At 40.4% G+C, this 11,067-nt stretch overlaps 1 pseudogene; it reads left to right on the top strand.

The window, feature by feature from the left end:
* Positions 1 to 225: 225 nt before the first annotated feature.
* On the top strand, positions 226 to 344 carry LOC111737756 (annotated as a pseudogene).
* The last annotated feature ends 10,723 nt before the right edge of the window (positions 345 to 11,067 follow it).

Genomic DNA, 11,067 nt, shown 5'->3' with positions numbered 1-11,067 from the left:
ATGCGCTGAGGCAAAATTTTGAAGAAATAATAGCAGAGAATTTTCCAGAATTGATGTAATACACGAATGTATACTTTCAAGAAGTCAAGCACATCCTGAATAGGATAAATAAAAAGAAATCCAGACCTTAGACACATTATAAGGAAACTGCAGACAACCAAAAACAGAAAAAAAATCTTTGAACAGTATGAGATAAAAATATTAACTTCAAAAGTGCAACTGTTAGTCTACGGCCATGCCACCCCGAACGTGCCAGGTCTTGTCTGATCTCGGAAGCTAAGCAGGATTGGGCCTGGTTAGTACTTGGATGAGAGACCACCTAGGAATACCAGGTGCTGTAGATGTAAGTAAGTAAGTAAGTAAGTAAGTAAGTAAGTTAAATGTGCAACTGTTAGACTGAAAGAAGCTTCTTCCAACAATAATAGAAACCAGAAGAAAGTACTAAGTTATTGTCAATGTGCTAAAAGAAACTGCCAACCTAGAAGTCTAAATCCAGGGAAAATATTCTCACTAGAATGAAAGCCAGATAAAGACATTTTAAGATACATAAAACCTATCAGAGATGACTACAAATAGACCTGTGCTAAGAAAATGCTAAAGGCTGTATTTTAGGCAGAAAAACAAAAATAAAACCAGATGGAAAGTCAGAAATTCAGAAAGAAATAAAGAGCAAAGAAAGTGGTAAAACTAAAAAAAAAAAATGTCGAATGCAGAAAACTTTATCATGTTGAATTAATAATTTTACACATAACTATAATTCACGATAACAGCATATATAGATAGAGGACTAAATGGAAATAAGTGTTTTAAGGTCTTGGATGGTCTAAGAGAAGGGTGATGGTATTGACAGATTTTGATAAGATGAAGATGCATATTATCACTTCCAGAAAAAACATTAAAAGAATTAAAGTCAGTGTATAATTTTCAACCTAATAGAGAAAAAACGAGTTTAGAAACTATCAATCCAAAAGAGATTAAGAGAAAAAAGAAACATTAAGCATGCAGAACAAATAGAAAGCACAAAATAAGACTGTAGTTTTGAACCAAAATCATATCAGTCATTCACTTAAATATAAACAAATTGCTCTAGTTAAAGTTAAACATTGTCGGGGTGGAAAACAAATCTAATTAAATGTTATTTACAAGGAAAATAGGCATTTTCATAACAAAATTAATGAAGTATAAATTGGGAAAACACTTTGGAGGAGAATTTGGCAATAACTAATCTACCAAGACTTTAATTAAAAATAGACTTTAAAACACTAATGCTACTTATAGGAATTTACTCTCCAGCTGTGTTCCCATTAGTACAAAGAACTGTACGTGTAAGAATGCTCATTGCGTGTAGTCTGTAAGAGCAGAAGACTGGTCACAATCTATTCACCAATGGAATCTGGTTAAACAAATATGATACATTCATAATAATATTTATAATGGTATTTAACACTTAAAAATAAAGTAAGTGGATTTTTCTGTGCTGATAGGAAAAGATATCCAAGATTTATTATGAAGTAAAAAAGAAGATGCCAAACACTTGTACACTATAAACCGTTTTTGTATAATAGAAGGAATACACACACACATACACACACACATATAATGCTTGTTCGTGAATAAAACGTTTGGGAAAAATACAAACACATACACAAAACAGGCAACAGTGATTTTCTCCAGGAGGAAGGGAAAGAGATAAAAAAGATTTAATTGTATAGCCAATTGTTATATGATAAAATAATACAAAATAATTTAAAATTTTTCTTTGGACATGGTAAGAAGTTTTGCAATTGAAAGCCTCCCGTTTGGCTAAGACATTAATTACCTTTGCCCTCTCATTTTCCCTTTCTGCCTACAACACACACACACACACACACACACACACACACACACTCACACTCACACTCACACTCACACTCACACTCATACAGATCATCCACAAAAGTCTTCCTTCTCCAGACAACATCAGAATCCTCTCGTGAACTATTCACACTTATAACAATATGCCAGCCAGCAATACAGGCCCGGAAAACTAATCACCACACACTCAGTGTGAAGCAACTGAGTAAGATATTGCTGTTTATAAATGAACATGATCTTAGGTTGCATCGCAGAAAAACACAATGGCTTCTTTCTATTCTATGGTGGTCAGGCCCCTGCATTCATTTCAAACAACCTTATTTTTAACAGCTTTACTGAGATATAAATGACATGCCATGAATTCACCTATTTGTAAGTGTACAGTTCAATGGTTTTTAGAATATTTTGCAGAGTTGTGCAACCATAACTACCACCTAATTTTAGAACATTTTCATCACCCCACAAAGAAACATGTTCCCGTTAGCAGTCACCCCTCAACTCTAAATAACCTGCACCCTCAACCCTAAGTAACCACTAAGCTTTGTCTCTACAGATTAACCTATTCTAGACATTTCGTAGAAACGAAATCATACAATATGTGGTCTTTCGTGTCTGACTTCTTTCACTTAGCATAATGCTTTTGAGGTTCGTACCTGTTATAGCATGACCAGTACTTATTTGTTCACTGCCAAACAGAATTCCATTGTATGGACATACCACAATTTGTTTATCCATTATCAGCTAATGGACATTTGAGGTATTTCCACTTGAGGGCTATTATAAATAGTGCTACTATGAGCATTTGTGTACAAGTTTTCATGTGATCATATATTATTTTTCTTGGGTAGATATCTCAAAGAGAAATTGATGGGTCATAAGGTAACTATGTTGAACACTGTGAAACCACCAAGCTGTTTCCTAAGCAGCTGCACCATTTTTGCATTCTTACCAACAACGTGCGAGGGTTTCAACTGTTCCATCACTCTGTCAACTTGCTATTATCTGTCTTTTTGATTACGACCACCCGTAGTGGGTGTGAAGAGGCATCTCATTATGCTTTTGATTTGCATTTTCCTAATGACTAATGATGTTGAGCATCTCATGTCCTTATTGGTCATTTGTATATCTTCTTGGAGAAATTTCTATTTAAATTCTTTGCTCATTTTTAATTGAATTATTTATCATCTTAGTAACCCATTTGTAGAGGGAGCAGTGACAAAGCAGAACACAGATAAGGGAGAAAGGAAAACAGTGTTTTAGGAACAGGCAAAGAGAAGACTTGGAGGCAGAGAGAAACATGACCATTATCTTTAAACATCTGAAGCTGCCATATGAAAGAGAGACTAGAACTGTCCTTTTTTATTCCACATAGGGAAAATGGACTAAGAAGTGGAAGCCACAGAGAGGCAGATTTTTCCTAAGATATACTTTCTACCAGTTATAATGGATGGCTACCTGTGAAGGGTGTTGTAAAATGGACCAAAACATGAAAATAGAAATAGATCTTTCTTCATTCATTTGATGAATATTTGACAGTATAGTATGAGCCAAACACTGATAGCTGATGGGAATATTGAGAGAACAAGACAGATACATTCCCTGACCCATTTAAGCTCGCACCTTCCAACTTGACCTATGTGCTACTTTTGTTTTAGGTCCGCTTGAAGATATGAGTTTAAATGATTGCATGGTGTCGCATTCAAGGTACAGCAAAACCTTAAATAACCAGAATCCAGATAGAAACCAGAGCATTTTCCTTACATTCTTCATCACAGAGCAGAAGTAGAAAAACAACGAACCAAGATATAATGAGACGGATTTAAAACTGAAATAAAAAATAATCCAGCACACATCTTAGTAACAATAAACATTCAGTGCTCTGTCTACATGCCACGTTCTGGTGTTTTTTCAATCATAATTCAAGTTAAATAGTGCCTTTGACATCTTCCAAGATCCTTCATCATACTGGGAGTACAAAGGGGTGTTTGTAAACAACAGCATAAATGAGAGGCAGGAAAGGATGGTAAATGACAACTATAACAGATGTGTAGAAGCCACAAGAGTGCTAGCATCACCTCAGAAGAATTTAGGATGGAATGTAGAACTAAGCCAGAGCCAAATCTCAGGCAGACAGGATGGTGCAAGAAAATTAGCTGTGAACCAGGAGCTACAGCTGAGGATGAGAACCAGTGATGAATTGGGCAGTGTTGTGAGGATGACCATGGTGGATCAAGAAAGAGCAAAACCTGAGCACTGGGTCCAAAGACAAACAAAAGTAAAGCAGGGTGTGAGTTCAGAATAGGATAGCAAGACAAAGTGGTTAGGAATCGGGGAGGCTAACATAAGCACTGTTTGAACCTGGGCCTGTGAGTCACACTGTCAGGGGATCTGCTGCCTCCTGCGACAGAGCTCCACTGGGTGAGGGTATAAGAAATGCAAGTTGTAGGACCCAGTTCCAGACTATGAGTCAGCATCTCTGGGGTTGGACCAGGTATATGCATTTTAACATAGTTGGTTCTTAAGCTCTCTACAGATGAGAACCGCAAACCAAAGAACATATATGCAGCTTCTGAGCAAGACCAGAAGGCCTCAGATTCAACGTTCCAGTTCTCCAAGTGCACTGGATGTAGCCTCGCTGGGGGCTCTACCGGTCCTGCCAGCAAGTTTCAGTAAACACACACTTCTCACTCTGAACTTGCTGGGGCTGGAGAATGGATTAACAACAGCACCAATATCACGGAGTGCCTACCTGTGCCAAGCACTGTGCCAACTGCTTTACAGGCACTGCTACGTTTAATGCTTGCTTACGAGAAGGTCTGATTATTATTCCCAAAATCTAGATGATGACGTCGAGACTAAGAAGCCAAGTGACTGGTCCTAGGCTGACTGGCTGCCCAAGAGCAGCTTCAGGTTCTGGGCCAGTCTGACTCTGAGAACTGTGCTCCATCCAAACACCAACGCATTGCAAACTTTTCCAATAATAGTTTAAAAAGAAAAGGCTGGGGTGGGAGGAGGCTGTAGCATTAGCTGATGGTGAGTCTTTGGTTAATTATAAAACTCGTTTTCACCACAGCATGCCCAGGGTATTGAGGTGAAGCAAGACTTTACTGTCTTTTCTAATCAATCATCTTGATCCCCAAGCCAGAAGGTATTGTCAGGTTGTGTCATCTCATTCGAGCCTTTTTTTTTTTTTTTAATTTCCATCTCTGTGAAGAAGTATTTGAGATTAAGTTTGGGAAGAGATCGAAAACCAAAGCTCAGAGGAACAGATTAAAATGATGCAGAGGCACCCTGAATCAGGAGGAAAAAAATGATAGGACTTTGTTGATGGAGCTGCTGAAGGGAGATAAGACACCAAGGGCCTCTCAGAGGGAGGAGAGAGGGGAAGGAAAGAAACAGGATGAAGGGAACAGAGATAAACAGGAAGGGAACAGAGATAAGAGGCAGCACAAGGGCAAAGCCGGGGAGGAGGATGGCGGGACCAGAGTTCTCTGCAGGAGAGTGGGGCCCAGGCCAGTTTCTTTTTTTCTTTTTTAAGTCTCTTAGGGTATATTTTAAAGGGGAGGAAGAGGCCCAATTTGTAGTATACTTTAAATGTTTGAAGCTGATCATTCAACCTGTATGCTTCATTTGGAGGTAAATCTAAAATCTGTTCAAGAATGTGAGACCCAAGCCCAAAGACCCTTTGGCTTCATGTCCTTCATACTCCCCCACCCATTTCCAGTTTGGTCATATTCAGACGAACAAGGAAAAGAGAACACCTAAAAGAGAACACATTTTTACAATTAAAGGGAAACCTAAAACTCTCAACTGAACAGTCCTTTCTACCTTGCACTGGAGTATAATCACTGAGAGATCACCGAGGTACTTTATACTCCCGGAGGGGCCAGAGCACAAGGGGTAAGGCCCCAGGTTTTGGAGCTGCTCCAGAGTTTGAATCCCAGCTCAACTGCAGACTAGCTACTTTATCAAAGCTTGCATTTCCTCATCTGTCAAACAGGGATAAAACTGGCAATTCCTTCATAGATCGTTATGATTCAATAAAATAATGCAGGTAAAGTGCTTAGATAGTGCCTGGCATACAGTAAGTGCTCAAATCATATTAGCAATGACTACGAGCCCTGTTGTTAGTGCATAGCTGGGTGTGCTTGGTAGCCGCCTCGTAAAAATAGAAGTCCGTTAGACTGAAGAAGGATCGGGATGCTTAATTCTAGTCCTGTCTCACTCTTTATTGTAGGAACGCAGACAGTCACTTTACCCGCTTTCTGTTTCTACTTTTCTCCTCTATAAAATGGAGATATGCCCTTCATCTGACACAGAGTAGTACTATATGTTTGACAAAGCTTGGAAAAGTATGAAACAGCATAGTAATGTAGAAGTGGTTATTTCCATTACTCTAACATTGCGCTTTTACCAAGATGGCCACTTTCTGCCAAGCTTATAAAGTTTCACTGTAGCTAACAGTTTTTGCTCCAAGGGCTGAATGTTTCCATCTCATTCTTCCATTGACTCCTGACACTGCCTCACAGGTACAGTTCCCAGCTTCAAGAAGGTTTGTGTGCAGAATTTCTAAACCTCTATCCTTTTTATCCCTTCATTCTTTTTGCTTCTCAGGTACCTTAGAAACAACCCAAATATTTGGAGTCATAAAATACATAATAAAGACAGAAATGGCTTTGCAGTCTGTGAGCTGCCTGGGAACAGGGATTGGGTCTTTCTTGATCATGGCTATACCTCAGCACCCAGCGGGGCCCTTTGGCCCACGGTTGACACTCAGTAAGCTTTTTTGGGATGAGTGAAAATCAAAATTTCAAGTTAAAAATCAAGCCACTCCCAGTTTCTTCTGTGCTGACTGATTTTAAATTTTGGCCGAATGGCAGTGTACACAGCCTAGGAGCTGAGTAATGATTGGTGCAAATCAGCCCTAGAAATCTCATTTCCCTTTGCCAAAGGGTAGACATGTGACCCATTAGATAGCCAATGAAATATATGGGGGACTCTTCTGTAACTTCTATGAAAAATTGACCCTTTTGATAAAGATTTAGAGTCATACAAGGGAAAAAGTCCCATTACCATCCACCTCTTTCCTTCCTGCTTGAGATGCTTTTGTGGAGTCCAGATGAGAGCTGTGGCAGCCATCATGCAACCATGAGGGAAGAACCAAGAAAGTCGCAGAGGTTCTAATTATCTCATCTTAGTAAACTTCGGAACTGACCCTGAAATAGGATTTCTCTTAAGATCTTGTTTCTCTTATGATCTTGGTGTCATCTCTTCATTACCCCTCTGATGTCGCTAAACAGAGACATCACCTTAACTCCCCAGACATTCCTTCTCCGTTTATCTTTTCTGTTTTCTCATTATCACCTTCCACAGACCAAATATAGGCATAACTCCAGGAGACTGCGGGTTGGTTCCAGACCACAGCAATAAGGCAAGTTTCATAATAAAGCAAGTCCTAATCATTTTGCTGGCAGAGGGTCTTACCTCCAACTTGTAAAAAACACATCTGTGAAGTGCAATAAAAATGAGGTATGCCTGTATTATATCTTGGTTTTTAAAGTATTTTAATGGGCCTTGTCCATTATCTTGTCTCCCCAGATCTTGAGCAATTTTCTTGATCATTTCTTTGACCGAAATCATTTGGGGGTACTAGACCCACAAAAACTTGTAACTTTGGCCAAGAGTTATTCTAATTAACAACATTACTTTCTGGTGCTAAGGTACCTTCCTTTAAGAAGTAGTTTACAAACATTGCTCTGTATTAGAATTACCTGAGTTGCTTTAAAAAGGCCTGATGCCCAGGTCTCCCCCAGGCCAATTAAATCAGGACTTCAGAAGGGAGTCCAGCATCAGTATTTTTTAAGTTCCCCACATGACTCCAATGTGAAGCCAAGTTGGAAAAATCAATGTTTTAGATTAGTATTTCTCAATCTTTAATGTGCATATGAATTGCATGAAGACCTTGTTTAAATGCAGATTGAGGGTCTAGGATGGGGACTGACATTCTGCATTTCTGACAAGCTCCTAAGTGATGACAATATTGCTACTCTGAGCCCCCCAGGGTCTAGGATCTAGATTTAGTTATCTACTCCAACGCTGGATCTGAACAAATGAAATTCCACTTGGGTCCAGTGGCAAAGTCACAGAAAAAAATGATCACTGCAATAAAGTCAAGAGCAGGGGCTGTGAACGAAAGAGCTCAGGGAGCTGTTGCTTTTGATCTTGAGTATAATTATGGACCTAGGTTGGCCAACGATACCAGTGTTTGCCCAGGACTGAGGGAGTCCCCAGCATGTGGGACTATGAGTTTTAAAACCAGGACGAGTTGCTCACCCTAGTTATGGGGGTGTTTTTTAAACAGCAGTAGAACAGCCAAGCTTTGCACTTCCTCATTCTAATTCCTCTTTCTGGGAAAAACAGTTCACCATAAGGTCAAGAATGTGCTTGACAAGGTGGTTCAAGGAAAAGAAATGCTGAGTCATACATACCAAAAAGAACCTACTGCATATGATTTCAGAAGGGTAAATAATCAGCCAGATCTGCGTAGACTCAGAAAAATCCAAGAACAAGGTCACGACTCGGCCACAGTTAAGCCTGGGGTACCTGGTTTAGGTCTCCGCTCTGGCACTGGTTTACTGCGTAGCCTGGGGTAATTCAAATTCCCTCAACCTGGGCCTCAGTTTCACCAGCTAAAATATGGGAGTTGAATTGAAGGACGTGTAAGGGTCTTTCCTGCTCTCCTCCACACTCCTTCACCCAACTGTACATGCAACACGGACAAAGCATACAACAGCAAAATGGCACCTTTTCTGCTCAGTTAGAAAATGAACCCACCTCACCTGGTGCGCCCCCGCCTCCAGTGCACCCAGGCTTCCTGGGAACAGCATCAGCCTTCGTCTTTTTCAGGAGCATGCCCCCTCTCGGTCTTTTGTTGCTCAGAGAGCTGAGAATTCACCGTGCCTTTTTTTTTTTTATTTTTTAAGACTGTAACATGTTTACAAATCTAAATGAAACTGTTTTGGACCCAGTCTTTGGTTTTAAGTGGCTTCTTCCTTCTGCTCTTGCTTCCACTCAAGGAGACTACTTCTCAACTTTTTGTTTTCTTTAGAGAGACAAAGAGTCTCCCCAGCCAGCCATTGGCACGTTCCTGTTAACCTTTCGTTAAGCCTGGTGACAGCTGGTTTTGCTCTTCATGAGTCAGTTCAACACATTCCTATTTAAATGTGTCCCACCTGGCTTCATTAAGGTGCCTGCCAGGTTCTCTACTCACCGCTTCCTCTGCAAATGAAAATAAGATTCTGAGTAAATAATATGGGGACAAGGGAAGACTGAACTATAAAGGGGTGGGGATTGGAGAACCATTAAAACACTCAGGTTTCTGCGGATCTGAGTAAACTAAAATCCATTTGGGACCACAGGTTAATCCTGCAGTTCTGCATGCATGAAGTCTTTAATTAGGGCCCTCATGGTGAAGGACAGGGCAGTGGTTCAGAGTGTGGAGTCCTTCCTGCCTGGTTCAAGGTCTGGCTCTGTCACAGGGGGTGGGACTCTATGACCTCAGGTAATTTCCTTCCTCTATCTGTGCTTCTGTTTCCTCAGCTCCGAAAGCTGTCCCATTGGGCTACGGTGAGGATTCAATGAGGAATTGCCTTGAAACACTGAGTACCCAGAACATAGCGAATGATCCTGAAGAATTGTACGTTATCTTTCATTTAGTCTAGAAAGATTAAGGTCAAGGTTGTAGAATAAGATAGCTCTAAATCCTCAAAGTTTGTGGACAAAGCTGTATGAGCCAAGCCTCCATAGAAAACCTTCCTTGTGGCAATGGAATAACAACACTGCTTCTATTCGAATGCATTTCTTGTGTGTGTTTTGTTTCATTTAGGTTTTTAATCTGTTTAAGGGAAGAGAGTCTCTCCTGGGCTACTGCACACATTAGATACTAGGAAGTTGTTTGTAGATGGCTACCATTCACCCCGATAGCACATAGAAAGAGAGAAACAGCTTCATCAAAAACCTCCTATGACCAAAGAGTCTCTGTACAAGAATTAGATATTTATTAATTCATCATTTCGTAAAACCTCACCCCCAACTCCCAGACCTTGAGTCTCAAACTGGTTGTCTTGTTCTAGACCAAGGGTCCTCAGCTCTCAGGCTACAGACCAGTACTGGTCCATGGCCTGTTAGGAACTGGGCCGCACAACAGGAGGTGAGCGGCCAGAGAGCGAGCACAGCTTCATCTGTATTTGCAGCCACTCCCCAGCACTAGCGAGACAGGATATCACTTGTAAAATTCTCAATCTTTTAGCAGGAAATGAAATGGGACATCTCTGGCAGAGTTAATCTTTTTAGTAAACCTAGTTAAGTTTTCTTCCCTCCTTTCTTTGGAAAAAGGGCCTCTCCCTCAAATCTTGATAATTGCCCTGGCGATTCAAATCCTCTGGCTATTGATAAGGGTCATCAGCCCATCTTTAAGAAGAAATGATGTTAAGCCAGACAGGGCCCTTAGAATCTCAAGGGGAGGGGACTTTAAGCCAAAGGTCTTTCTTTTTCCTCTTTAAGAAATGTATTAACCAAGCCTGTTTCTCTTTACTCACTTAATAGAGAAATCAATAAAGAAATTAATAGATGTATGATTTAAATAACAAGTTTGTGTTTTCTTTTCCTTGTCTAGGAACTGAGGTGGCACTTTGGCAGGAAACCCAAGACCCCACCCTGACTGGGGCAGAAAGGAAAAGAGCTCCATGAAACCCCAACAGGCAAGGACTACAGCCATTCTCAGCAGGAAGCAGATAGAGAAGAAGGGACCGCCTGTCCCTCAACATCCATACTAATAATAAGAGGGTTCATGGCTCTTAGAAGAGAGGTAGGCAGGAAGTTAGTTAGGGGGTTTCGGGTCTGCTTGCAAAGACACTGAGGTCATCCTATCTCAGAAAGGGTCCGCCCTGATCTGCCCTCAATTAACCAAGCCAGAAGGCTTTTTTTTTTTTTTTAACTCACACAAAGAAACCAGTAGGCAGAAATTAGGTATCAGTTTAAGCTAGTCACTCGCACCTGTGCAATGAAGCCCTCAAAGACCTTCAACTCACCTGAGTCTCATTGTACCATCATATAATATGTATATACCCGGAAGTTCATTAATATCATTGACAGACTGAATTCTGGGAACAAACATGCACAGAAAGCAAAATAATGAATCACTGAGTCCTGTCA

This window comes from Pteropus vampyrus, unplaced genomic scaffold (genome assembly GCF_000151845.1).
Source record: "Pteropus vampyrus isolate Shadow unplaced genomic scaffold, Pvam_2.0 Scaffold30, whole genome shotgun sequence".
Classification (NCBI taxonomy): Eukaryota; Metazoa; Chordata; class Mammalia; order Chiroptera; family Pteropodidae; genus Pteropus; species Pteropus vampyrus.
The sequence above is the reverse complement of the archived record's forward strand: the minus strand, read 5'-3'. Positions and strand labels throughout refer to the sequence as shown.